This window comes from Aotus nancymaae, unplaced genomic scaffold (genome assembly GCF_030222135.1).
Source record: "Aotus nancymaae isolate 86718 unplaced genomic scaffold, 86718_ANA_hifiasm-v0.15.2.pri h1tg000028l, whole genome shotgun sequence".
Taxonomy (NCBI): Eukaryota; Metazoa; Chordata; class Mammalia; order Primates; family Aotidae; genus Aotus; species Aotus nancymaae.
This window is the reverse complement of record NW_026988441.1, coordinates 3,322,473-3,336,626: the sequence shown is the minus strand read 5'-3', so window position 1 is coordinate 3,336,626 and position 14,154 is coordinate 3,322,473. Positions and strand designations below refer to the sequence as shown.

Sequence of the window (14,154 nt, the reverse complement as noted above, 5' to 3'; positions counted from 1 at the left end):
TTTTTTTTTTTTTTTTTTTTGAGACGGAGTTTTGTTCTTGTTACCCAGGCTGGAGTGCAATGGCGCGATCTCGGCTCGGCGCAACCTCCGCCTCCTGGGTTCAGGCAATTCTCCTGCCTCAGCCTCCTGAGTAGCTGGGACTACAGGCACGCGCCACCGTGCCCAGCTAATTTTTTGTATTTTTAGTAGAGACGGGGTTTCACCATGTTGACCAGGATGGTCTCGATCTCTTGACCTCGTGATCCACCCACCTTGGCCTCCCAAAGTGCTGGGATTATAGGCGTGAGCCACCGCGCCTGGCTAAAGCTTATCTATTAATGTTTTTTTTTTTTTTAATTAACTCTATTGTTGTGGAGATGATTTCTCATTTTGGGGAAGATATTTTTGTTTTCAATTATATTGTCTCAACCTTCAAAAAGTGAATTAAAGAGTATTGCTTTTTTTTTTTTTTTTTTTTTCAGACGGAGTTTCGCTCTTGTTACCCAGGCTGGAGTGCAATGGCGCGATCTCGGCTCACCGCAGCCTCCGCCTCCTGGGTTCAGACAATTCTCCTGCCTCAGCCTCCTGAGTAGCTGGGATTACAGGCGCGCACCACCATGCCCAGCTAATTTTTTGTATTTTTAGTAGACACGGGGTTTCACCATATTGACCAGGATGGTCTCGATCTCTTGACCTCGTGATCCACCCGCCTCGGCCTCCCAAAGTGCTGGGATTACAGGCGTGAGCCACCGCGCCCGGCCCCCCCTTTTTTTTTTTTGTCTTTGAGACGGAATTTTGCTTGAACCCAGGAAACGGAGGTTGCAGTGAGCAGAGATCGCGCCATTGCACTCCAGCCTGGGTAACAAAAGCAAGTCTCCTGCCTCAGCCTCCCGAGTAGCTGGGATTACAGGCACGCGCCACCATGCCCAGCTAATTTTTGTATTTTTAGTAGAGACGGGGTTTCACCCTGTTGACCAGGATGGTCTCTATCTTTTGACCTCGTGATCCACCCGTCTCGGCCTCCCAAAGTGATGGGATTATAGGCGTGCGCCACCACGCCCGGCCTGCATTTCACATTCTAGTTTGCATCCCGTTGCAGACAATACCAGGGCTTTTGAATTATCCCTCGGAGTTCCTGGCAAATCTGGCCCCCCAAACTTGAAAAACAGAGGTGCTGAGAGCGAAGCTGAGAAACCCACAGGTGTCGGCCGGCCCCGCCCTCTCCCAGTTCTGAAGGGCAGGTTCTCTCCTACACTCGCCCCGCCCCCACCTCGCCCAGGCCCCGCCCTCCTACAACTCGGGACGCCCAGGCCCCGCCCACCCCTCGGGCCTCCCAGGCCCCGCCCACCTCCCCATGGGGCCTCCCAGGCCCCGCTCACCCCATCTCGGGCCCCCCAGGCACCGCCCACCTCCCCTCGTGGCCGCCCCTACTTCATTCAGGCCCCGCCCACTCCGCCTCGGGCCGCCCGGGCACCGCCCACGTCCCCTCGGGGCCGCCCAGGCCTGGCTTCTGTCCTGCGCACTCAGCTTCGTGCAAACTTGGAAGCGGATCGCGTGGAGGGATTGTCCCACCGTGGCTCGTGAGTTTCACTCTGTCTTGAATTAAGTCTCCGTTTCCGAGGTCTCCTGCGCTTCTATACGTGGGTCGTCGGGTCCCCACAGACCTGGAAATCCTCCCCTATCTTTCTTCACCCAGAGGAAATTGAGACGTTTCCATGAGAGTCCGGGGGTCGCTTCCTTTTGGGTTTAAAGTCGCCCTCAGGCTGGTCCCGTCCCCAGTTTTTCTGTTATACGGCAGTGTGTACATTTCCTTTCGCTTAGTTCTGCCCAAAACCTTTTTCTGACTCCTCCCGCCCCGCGTTGTTTGAAGTCCTCACCTCAGGGGTGGATTCCCGTGCTGGGCGCCTCCCACCCTCGCCTTCCTCGGCCCCCTGAGCGCAGCGCCTCGGCCCCAGTCCCGGGGAGGCCGCGTCCTCTGCCTGGTCCTGGGATCCTGCAGACCCCACCCTTTCCTAAGGCGTCGTCCCCACACGTCCCGCCTCGTGAGGGTGTTAAAACGCGCGCTTTGAATGAAGAGACCCCGGAACGGGCTTTGTGTGAGAAACACGGCTGTTTATTCACCTGGGGGCAGTTGGGCTAAGAACGAAAAGGGCCTTAATGAAGGGCGATGGGATAGAAGCTGGGTTTGTAGGTTGAGGCAGATCTTTTGAGGAGGGGACAGGGGTCTTACGGAGTAAGATCAGTTACAGTGGTGGGGGTAGGGGCAAGGAATATACATTACCTTAAGTTCAGTTACAATGGCGGCGGGGTAAGGCGCAAGAGTAGTTAAGATGGCAGGGCGGGGTGAGCCATCTTAAAGGGCAAAGCTCCGCTGGGCTATCAGGGATAATGGCGAATCTGCTGTATTGAAATGCGAGATTAAAATAATTCACCAAAACAAAAGTACGCAAAATTGCAGGGCCTTTATTGCCGGCGACCACGGAGGGCTCACGTCTCTCTAACCCGCGGCCCCGTAGGGAGGGTGACAGGACCTTTTATGCCCATAAACCATCTCCGGGGGAAGGTGTGGGGTGGGGGTGGGGCTGAAGGGATTCAGACATTCTGAGGGCCAGGGGATTCCATAAATCACCTTCTGGGCAGGGACGGGGGTGGGGGCCTCCGGACATTCCAAGGGCTAGGGTAATTCTTGTCACTCAGATTGCTACCTAAGTGGTTTACAGAAGTGAAGATAAACGTTAGTTTACACATTGTCTGGGTCGCGGTGGAAATTACAGATCTTAGTTACTTATTGCAAGTCACAGGGGCCAAGATGACATTAGCTTGGGCCGCTTATTCTGATAAGGAAAGGTCAGCAATTCTGGCAGTTACTGATAAGAAAAGGTAAACAGCTTCACCTAGTGGGCATTTTTCAGAGCATAGTAGCAGTTTTATTTACAGAAGCCAAAGTCAGCAGTTATTGTAAGGAGAATGGGGCAGTTGTTACAACTCATTTTTGGAGACAGAGCTCTGTCTTATAAAATGGCGTCGCTCAGGTTCTGGCTCTAGGGCAGCTATAGCACAAACCCAGGCGGGGGATGGGGGGTGATCAGCCAAGGCAGGCAAGATTTCAGACCTTGTGGGTCCGGGCTTGCACATGGAGGCCTGACAGAGGGGCCCTACTTCTCCCCAGGTCTCCCCTCTGCAGTCACCTCTTACCCTGAACCCACGTTGGGGAGATGCCTGGGGCCTGTCGTGTGACACGGGATGTTCTTGCCTGCCCAGCTCCAGCCCCTGTAAAAAGGCACTTCTCCAGATGCAGGCATCTTACTCCAAATCCTTCTGTGGTTGTGTGGGCCAAAGACATCAGGAGACAGACGGAGAGCATTAGAAAACCTGAGATAGAGAAAACAAGAATGAGGAAGACCCATAACAGATGGCACCGTAGAGGATGGGTGAAGGATATGCCAAGAGACAGCAAAAGTGAAAAAAAAAAGAGCAGGAGGGGAAAAGGAACTGGAGAAATGTGGAGAAAAGCGCGATATAGAGAGAGATGAAGGACAGGAAGGTCGGGATGGGGCAGCAAAGAGGGAGGCTCATCAGAGTGAGGGAGACGAGGAGGGATTTGGAGCCGGGGCAGACAGAGCAGAGCAGGGCTGGTGGCAAGGAGAACAGAGGGAACCACAGCAGGGAGGACACCTGGGGACGTGGGGTGCCAGAGGGTGGGAACAAGGAGGAATAACAGGGAGGAGAAAATTTAACAGGGAGCTCAGAGGAGGTGCAGAGATGAGATAAGAGGCAGAAATATATAAAGCTTGAGGATGATTAAAAGATTGGAGAGAAGGAGCAACAAGAGGTAAAGTAAGTTGGGAGGATGGAGTAGAAGAGGCGGAAGAGAAGGAATGGAGGGGAGAAGGGGATAAACAGCAGGAGAGGAGAGGGGTACAAAGTGAGGAGCAGAATCCCAGGGAAAAAGAAAAGAAAACAAGAGCTAGAGGCCGGGCGTGGTGGCTCACACCTGTAATCCCAGCACTTTGGCAGGCCGAGGCGGGTGGATCACCTGAGGTTGAGAGTTCAAGCCCAGCCTGACCAACATGGAGAAACCTGTCTCTACTAAAAATACAACATTAGCTGGGCGTGGTGGCTCATGTCTGTAATCCCAGCTACTACAGGGGCTGAGGCAGGAAAATTGGTGAACCTGGGAGGTGGAGGTTGCAGGGAAAAAAAAAAAAAAAGCTAGAGAGAGAAGGGGAGAATGAGAGATGTACAGAATTGGGGAGGGAAGCAGAGTAATGAAGAAAGAGGGGCTGGGCACAGTGGCTCCTGCCTTTAATCCCCACACTTTAGGAGACTGAGGCAAGGGGACTTCTTGAGTGCAGGAGTTCGAGACCAGCCTGGGCAATATAGACCTGAATCTCTGACACACACACACACACACACACACACACTAACTGCACATGGTGGTGCACACCTGTACTCCCAGCTCTACTCTGCAGGCTGAGGCAAGAAAAATACTTGAGCCCAGGAGATCTAGGCTGCAGGGAGCCGAGATCATGCCACTGCACTCCAGCCTGGTCAACAGAGCCAGACCCTGTCTCAGAAGAAAAAAAAGGGTGGAGGATTTTGGGTTCAGGTGAGTGGATGAATTCACTGGATATGATTAGTTGTGACATGTTGACTTCATAAGTTATCTTATCTAATAACTTAGAACTTTAAAAAGTTATACAGATGAGATTGAGAATTTAAAAATTCCTCTCTGTAAGACATGTTCATTCTGTAAAGCTTGGCATCACAGGTTAGTTAGCTTTCAGTTGGAATCCGTGTTTAGCCAGAGGACACTCTTCCTTTTTTCCCAGGGTGGGGTAGGAAGTGGGGCAGTGAAGTGTGAAAAAAAAATCACTTTATGGGCTAGGCACCCTGTCTCATGCTTGTAATCCCAGCACTTTGGGAGGCCGAGGCGGGTGGATTACCTGAGGTCCGGAGTTCAAAACCAGCCTGATGAATATGGAGAAAAACCGTTTCTACTAAAAATACAAAATTTCCCGGGCATGGTAGCACATGCCTGTAATTCCAGTTACTTGGGAGGCTGAGGCAGGAGAATCAGTTGAACCTGGGAAGTGGAGGTTTTGGTGAGCCGAGGTTACACCATTGCACGCCAGGCTGGGCAACAAGAGTGAAACTTTGTCTCAAAAAACAAAACAAAAGAAAACAAAAATTACTTTCTGTGATTATATAATACTTATAATTTAACTAATTAATGAATATTTTGAGGCAGGGTGTGGTTCTGCGGCTCAGGCTGGAGTGCAGTGGGGTGATCTCCTCTAACTGCAGCCTCAACCTGGTAGGCTCAAGTGATCCTCCTAACTCAGCCTCCCGAGTAGGTGAAACCACAGGCATGAGCCACCAAGCCTGACTAGGTTTTGTGTTTTTGTGGGTTTGTTTTTTTTTTTTTTTTGAAATGGGTTATCACTGTTTCCCAGGCTGGTCTCAATATCTTGAGCTCAAAGGATCCTCCTGTCTTGGCCTCTCAAAGTACTGGGATTGCAGTTGGGATTACAGGGATGAGCCACCGCACCTGGCCTATATAGTAGTTTTTTTTTTTTTTTTTTTTTTTTTTTGAGACGGAGATTTGTTCCTGTGGCCCAAGGTGGACTGCAGTGGCACGATCTCCACTCACTGCAACCTCCACTTCCTGGGTTCAAGCGATTCTCTTGCCTCAGCCGTCCAAGTAGCTGGGATTACAGGCATAGACCACCGCACCAGGCTCATTTTGTATGTTTAGTATAGAGATAGGCTTTCTCCATGTTGGTCAGGCTGTTCTCAAACTCCTGACCTCAGGTGATCTGCCCACCTTGGCCTCCTAAAGTGCTGGGATTACAGCCATGAGCCACCACACCTGGCTCATAGTACTTTTTAAAAGGGACATCAGAGCTGATGATATCCTCATGGCTACAGGGTGTGGTGGCATGCACTTATAGTTCTAGGTACTTGGGAGGCTGAGGTACAAGAATCACTTGAATTTGAAAGGTAGAGGTTGCCATGAACCGAAATTGTGCCACTGCACTGCAGCCTGTTCGGCAGAGCAAATTTTCATCTCAAAAAAAGAAACAATGAAAAAACCAAATTTAAAAAAAAAAAAGAGTCAGGTGGCTCAAGCCTGTAACCCTAGCACTTTGTGAGGCTGAGGTGGGCAGATCACCTGAGGTCAGGAGTTCAAGCCCAGTGTGGCCAACATGGTAAAATGCTGTCTCTTCTAAAAATACAAAAATTATCTGTGGCTGGTGGCATGAGCCTTTAATCCCAGCTACCTGGGAGGCTAAGTGAGCTGCAGTGAGCTGACATTGTGCCACTGTACTCCAGCCTGGGCAACAGAGCCAGACTTTATCTCAAAAAAGAAAAAAAAAAAAGATACATCAAAAGTGCTTTTGTTCTTGTTGTGAAATATATGTTTTTTTCTTTCTGTTACTTCTTCGTTTCTTTTACTTTACTATTATTATTTTTTGCAGTTTGAATTTGAGATAAATTTTAGTTTTAAAAATTTCTTTTTTACTACATAATCACTTCTGAAAGACGCCTTTGTGGCATCCTGTAACTAAATCACATCATTTCCTTCTGTATATGTTTATGTTCCAGTTATTTTCCTGTTGACCCCAGAATTAATTAGTTAACTAGTTAGTTAGTTAGTTAATTTTTTGAAACGGAATCTCACTTGGTCACCCAGGCTGGAGTGCAGTGGCACAACCTCCCCTCACTGCAACCTCCACCTCCCGGGTTCAGGCTATTCTGTCTCAGTCGTCTGAGTAGCTGGGATTATAGGCACACACCACTGTGCCTGGCTAATTTTTATATTTTTAGGTTTCACCATGTTGGCAAGGCTGGTCTCAAACTCTTGAACTCGCGATCTGCCCACCTAGGCCTCTCAAAGTGATGCGATTACAGGCATGAGCCACTGTGCCCATCCTTAGATATTTTAAAAAACAACTTAGGCCAGGTGCAGTGGCTCACACCTGTAATCCCAGCACTTTGGGAGGCCGATGGGGGTGGATCACCTGATGTCAGGAGTTTGAGGCCAATCTGACCAACATGGTGAAACCCTATCTCAGAAAAAACGTAAAAACAATTTAAAAATAGTTTCTAGCCGGTGCTGTGGCTTATGCCTGTAATCCCAACACTTTGGGAGGCCAAGGTGTATGGATCACAAGGTCAGGAGTTCGAGACCAGCCTTGCTAACATGGTGAAACCCCATCTCTACTAAGAATACAAAATTAGCTCAGGTGTGTGCCTGTAATCCCAGCTACTCAGGAGGTTGAGGCAGGAGAATTGCTTGAACCGGGATTCAGGAGGCAGAGGTTGCAGTGAGCCAAGATCGAGCCACTACACTCCAGCCTAGGCTACAGAGCCAGACTCCATCTCCAAAAAAAAAATAATTTCTGTTTGAAGTTAGTTGTGTCTGGTTGAGATCAAGGTCTGCATGCTTTCTAGTCTTTATTATTTATTGGAAACCTTTGGTACCTAATACTTAAGTTTGATTGTTTGAGCGTGTACTTGGTAAAGATGTCAGTGACCATCCCAGCTCGCCACTGATGCAGTGTGTGTGTGGGCGTCTCCAGGAGGGAAGCGGGTTCTGAAGAAAGGGATCAAAAATCACTTAGTTTTCTTGTAGGAGTTTATCATCCCTGGTGCAGTGGGCAGCAGAGGGAACCGTATTTCCTTAGGGTGAGGTCTCCTTTGTATATGTTGTTGTGTTCCAGGGAGGGGGTGTGTTGATTCTGAGGAACAAACTTTTTTTTTTTTTTTTTTTTTAAAGACAGGGTTTCACCATATTGGTCACGCTGGTCTCGAACTCCTGGCCTCAAACTCCTGGCCTCAGGTGATCCACCCGCCTCAGCCTCCCAAAGTGCTGGGATTACAGGCGTGAGCCACCGCGCCCAGCAGACAACATATTTTTAACGTTCAGGATTGACTTCTAAAGACTCTTGATACCTGAGGAAGAAACCCAGAAGAGGAAGAGGAAGAGGAAAGCAAACGAGTCAGGGATGGCTCTTCCTCAGGTGAGATGATCTTCTCGGTGGATTGTTCTGTCTCCTTCCTGCTTGCAGTTGGGAATCTTCTCTGAGTCTGAAGCTTCCTGCCTGACAGGTTTGCTGGCGCTCACCCATGCCTTCCCTCAGTCCCTCTCATCTCGCTTAGATTCCATCTCTGGTGACCCAGTGACATGAGCTTGGGAAGAGGCTGCACTGGGCATGGTCCTGGGAAGGGCTCACCCCAGACGTGGATGGAGACGGGGTGTGGGCCCCGTGGTGTCAGGGCTGCTGGGCAGCAGGGAGTGTTCAGGGGCCACGTCTGGATGCGCCGTCAGCTCTCTGTAGACCAGGAGTGGAGCAGCTGCCCATGGAAGTCACGTATTAATGTGCACAAAGTACGGGGTAAATTCTAGAAAAGGAAGCCAGTAAGGGGAAATAATTTCTGCCTGATTTTATACTATATTTTTAGGTAATTGAGTGAGTTACTGCTTTTTTGACTCCAAAAATCTTACTCATTCGAACGGAAAGTTCATACACAGACATGAATGATACAAGGTATTTTATGCCATTGTTATGTTAAGCATATGAAAGGAGCCTAAATAATAGAAGATTCATTCAACGATTCTTAGCACATTAAGCTCATGCAGACTATGGTATTACTGTGGAGAGGCTTGTGACAGGGGTTTTTGGTATAAATGGGTATGATTTTCTCAAATATGGGAGCAGTACTTCTTTTTTATACTAGAGGATGGAGCTGTATTCTCTCTCTCTCTTTTTTTTCTTTTTTTTGAGACAGACTGTCACTCTGTCACCCAGGCTGCAGTGCAGTGGCACAGTCTCGGCTCACTGAACCTCTGCTTCCCGCGTTTAAGCAATTCTCCTTCCTCAGCCTCTTGAGTAGCTGGCATTACAGGCTTGCCACCACGCCCGGCTAGGAGCCATATTGTCATTCCACCTATTATTATTATTATTATTATTATTATTTCTTACCTGTACATGTCAAGGAATATTATTTTTTGAGGCGGACACTTGCTTTGTCTTAGGCTGGAGTTCTGTGGTGTGATCTCGGCTCACTGCAACCTCCACCTCCCGGGTTCAAGCTCTTCTCCTGCCTCAGCCTCCCGAGTAGCTGGGATTATGAGTGTCCACCACTGCGCTTGGCTACTTTTTGTATTTTTAGTAGAGTCAGGGTTTCACCATGTTGGCCAGGCTGGTCTCAAACTCCTGACCTTGTGATCCACCCGCTGCAGCCACCCAGAATGCTGGATAACAGGCATCAGCCACCACACCAGGCCTATTATTATTATTATTATTTTTGAGATGGAGTGTTGCTGTTGGTCAGGCTAGAGTGCAGTGGCACGATCTCGGCTAACTGCAACCTCTGCCTCATGGGTTCAAGTGATTCTCTTGCCTTAGCCTCCCCAGTAGCAGAAATTACAGGCAAGTGCCACCATGCCAGGCTAATTTTTTTTTGTATTTTTAGTACAGATGGGGTTTCACCATGTTGGCCAGGCTGGTCCTGAACTCCTGACCTTAGATAATCCACCCACAGCAGCCTCTTAGAGTCCTCGAATTACAGGCATGAGCCACCGTGCCCAGCCCATTTATTTCTTATTAAATGTATATTTTTTATTTAAACACCACGTGATTTACATACTTGTTTTGTGGTAAAGCTCCAAGCAAAGCTGCAGCTTAGCCCCTTGGCCATAAAGCACCTCCTTTTCCCGTCATGTCCTCCACCCTCCTTCCAACCTCACCCAGGACCCACTACTGTCAGTTCTGTGGCAGGTGTCGTACGTACACATGTATTTTTGTCATCATTATGAGACTAGAAAAAATTCTGCAGTAAAATAAAAAACATTTTAATTTTTTTTTTTAAACTTTAGGTTTGGGGCTCCAGGTGAAGGTTTGTTACATAGGAAAACTTGTGTAGTCAGGGTTTGTTTTACAGATTATTTCATCACTCCAGTATTAAGCCCAGTACCCAATAGTTATTTTTCATTTATTGTTATTATTTGGAGACGGAATCTCGCTATTGCCGAGGCTAGAGTGCAGTGGCATGACCTCTACTCACCGCAACCTCCAATTCCTGGGTTTAAACAATTCTCTGCCTAAGCGTCCTGAGCAGCTGGGATTACAGGCATGCACCACCGTGCTCAGAGTTTTTTTTTTTTTCTTTTTTTTTGTATTTGTAGTAGAGAAGGGGTTTTACCATCTTGGCCACACTGGTCTTAAACTCCTGACCTCCTGTTCCAAAGTGTTTGGATTACAGGCATAAGCAACCATGCCTGGCTATTTATTTTTTTGAGACGGAGTTTTGCTCTTGTTGCCCAGGGTGGAGTATAATGGCATGATCTCGGCTCACCACAACCTCTGCCTCCTGGGTTCAAGTGATTCTCCTGCTTCAGCCTCTCCAGCAGCTGGGATTACAGGTGCCTGTCACCAAAATTGGCTAATTTTTGTATTTTTGCTAGAGGCAGCATTTTAGCATGTTGATCAGGCTGGTCTTGAACTCCTGCTCTCAGGTGAATCACCCGCCCCGGCCTCCCAAAGTGCTGGGATTACATGCGTGAACCACCGTGACCGGCCCTTAATGGTTATTTTTTCTGCTCCTCTTTTCTTTTCCACCCTCCACCCTCAAGTAGACCCCAGTGCCAGTGCCCGTTGTTTTCTTCTTTGTGTTCCAGTAAATATTTTGCTTTGAAATTTGATCCTGCCAGTTGTGAAACTTTACATGTTCTCATGTTAGTAGACATGGCTAGCTTGCTCTTTGACATCTGCATTGGAAATCTGCTGGATGACAACATGTGGGTCCTGTGCAATTTTCCTCTGTGTTAATAGTGCCACAGTGGCTGCCTCCGTGTGCGTCTGCATGACTACAGATGTCTGAAGATTCCTCCAGGTCAGAGAGTTGAAAGGGTGATTGTGCCGGCCAGCCATGGTGGATCATGCCTTTGTAATCCCAGCACTTTGGGAGGCTGAGGCAGGCAGATCACAAGGTAAAGAGATTAAGACCATCCTAGCCAACAAGGTGAAACCTCTTTTCTACTAAAAATACAAAAATTAGCTGGGCATGGTGGTGTGCCACTGTAGCCCCAGCTACTTGGGAGGCTGAGGCAGAAGAATCACTTCAACCTGGCAGGGGAAGTTTGCAGTGAGCTGAGGTCGCGCTTCTGCAGTCCAGCCTGGTGACAGAATGGGACTCTATCCTCCCCCAATCAAAAAAGATGGAGTGATTCTTCTAGGAGGGTCATTTCCTGTTTTCTTAGATCTGACAAGATTCCTTCCTGCCCCCAGCTGCCAAAGTATTTTTTTTTTTTTTTTTTTTTTTTTTGGAGACAGAGTTTCGCTGTTGTTACCCAGGCTGGAGTGCAATGGCGCGATCTCGGCTCACTGCAACCTCCGCCTCCTGGGTTCAGGCAATTCTCCTGCCTCAGCCTCCTGAGTAGCTGGGATTACAGGCACGTGCCACCATGCCCAGCTAATTTTTTGTATTTTTAATAGAGACGGGGTTTCACCATGTTGACCAGGATGGTCTCGATCTCTTGACCTCGTGATCCACCCGTCTCGGCCTCCCAAAGTGCTGGGATTACAGGCTTGAGCCACCGCGCCCGGCTAAAGTATTTTTTTCCAACAAAATGAGATTCCTCTTTAGTTAAATAAAGCTTGTTACTTTTTATGTTTTTAAAACCTTTATATATATATACACACACACACACACACACACATACATACATATAAACAAACATATGTATATATTTTGAAAATCTTTGGGCTGGGCATGGTGGCTCATGCCTGTAATCCCAGCACTTTGGGAGGCCGAGGCGGGTGGATCACAAGGTCAAGAGATCGAGACCATCCTGGTCAACATGGTGAAACCCCATCTCTACTAAAAATACAAAAAATTAGCTGGGCATGGTGGCGCGTGCCTGTAATCCCAGCTACTCAGGAGGCTGAGGCAGGAGAATTGCCTGAACTCAGGAGGCGGAGGTTGCGGTGAGCCAAGATCGCACCATTGCACTCCAGCCTGGGTAACAAGAGCGAAACTCCGTCTCAAAAAAAAATAATAAATAAATAAATAAAATCTTTTATATTTTGAAAACCTGGGGAAATGACAACACTTTGTATTAACATTTAGTTAGTTTCTGGTGAGTCTGTGTAGATTTTATCATTTTGTGGATATATATATACAGAATGGATTTTCATACTTTGAGTAATTTGATTTTCTTTTTCTTTTTTTTCCTTGCTCTCCACACTACAGAAGAGCAATTTTGTTTTCATGTATTTTATTTTATTTTGAGACACAGTCTCGCTCTGTTGAACAGGCTGGAGCACAGTGGTGCGATCTTAGCTCACTGCAACCTCTACCCTCAGGATCAAGCCATCCTCCAACCTCAGCCTCCCAAGTAGCTGGGACCACAGGTGTGTGCCACCATGCTCAGATAATTTTTTTTTTTTTTTAAACCGGATACTTGCTCTGTCACCCAGGCTAGAGTGAAGTGGCATGATCTTAGCTCACTGGAACCTCCACATTTTGGATTCAAGTGATTCTCCTGCCTAAGCCTCCCAAGTCGTTGGGTCTATAGGCAAGTACCACCATCCCAGGCTAATTTTTTTTGTATTTTTAGCAGAGACAGGATTTCACCGTGTTAGCCAGGATGGTCTCAATCTCCTAACCTCATGATCTGTCTGCCTTGGCCTCCCAAAGTGCTAAGATTACAGGCATGAGCCACTGCTCCCTGTTTTTTATTTGTTTTGTTTTTTTTTTTTTTTTTTTTGAGACGGAGTTTCGCTCTGGTTACCCAGGCTGGAGCGCAATGGCGCGATCTCGGCTCACCGCAATCTCCGCCTCCTGGGTTCAGGCAATTCTCCTGCCTCAGCCTCCTGAGTAGCTGGGATTACAGGCACGCGCCACCGTGCCCAGCTAATTTTTTGTATTAGTAGAGACGGGGTTTCACCATGTTGACCAGGATGGTCTCGATCTCTTGACCTCGTGATCCACCCGCCTCGGCCTCCCAAAGTGCTGGGATTACAGGCTTGAGCCACCGCGCCCGGCCTATTTGTTTTGTTTTTTTGAGACGGAGTCTCTGTTGCCCAAGCTGGACTGCAGTGGTGCAATCTCGGATCACTGCAACCTCTGCCTTCTGGGTTCAAGCAGTTCTCCTGCCTCAGACTCCTGAGTAGCTGGGACTACAGCCACGTGCCACCACAACTTGCACAATTTTAGTTTCTGATCTTTCACTGTGGACGCTGTCGTCTCTGAAGACGTCACTCATGCTCTCTCTCATCTAGATACTGAATGTCACTTGGTGTGTCAATAAAAGTGTCTAACATTTGTATAATGGGAATCCTGCATTGATTTTGTGTATGTGTGCATCTTGTATTATCTACAAATGTAAGGAATTCATACCGAGAGGGTATTATGACTTCTTCAGAAAGTATAATAAAACACAACTAGAAAGACCCAATGTGGTGAAAAGTCCCTTACTCGCATTTGTCAGAACGTTCACTACAATTAAAACCATGCTTTCGCCTCTCTTCTTTTCTCATTTTCTGTAAAGCTAAAAACTCCTTTGGCAGGACTTGGTGGCTCACGCCGGTAATCCCAGTACTTCGGTAGGCGAGGTTGGTGGATCTTTTGAGCTTCAGAGTTCAAGACCAGCCTGACCCACATGGAGAAACCCTGTCTCTATGAAAAATACAAAGTTAGTCGGGTGTGGTGGCGTCTGCCTGTAGTCCCAGTTACTCGAGAAGCTGAGGCAGGAGAATTGCTTGAACCCAGGTGGTGGAGCTTTTGGTGAGGCCAGATCATGCCATTGCACTCCAGCGTGGGCAACAAGAGGGAATCTCCATGTCAAAAAAGAAAGAAAGAAAAAAAACTCCTCTGATGATGATTTGGTTAAAATGTGTTTTCATTTCAGGGTCTATTGACATTCAGGGACGTGGCCATAGAATTCTCTCCGGAGGAGTGGAGATGCCTGGACCCTGCTCAGAGGACTTTATACAGGGACGTGATGTTGGAGAACTACAGGAACCTGGTCTCCCTGGGTAAGGACAACTTCCCTCCAGAAGCGGGGATGTGCCCTTGCGTGTGTTCGTATTTTCCCTTGTTGCCTCCTGGGATCCACATCCTTGCTGGACTAAAATGGAAGCCTTATTGATTTTGAAATGAAAA

General features: G+C 47.9%; 1 pseudogene; it reads left to right on the top strand.

The window, feature by feature from the left end:
• The first annotated feature begins 7,976 nt into the window (after positions 1–7,976).
• Positions 7,977–14,154, top strand: part of LOC105724024 (zinc finger protein 845-like) — a 39,090-nt pseudogene continuing 32,912 nt past the window's right edge.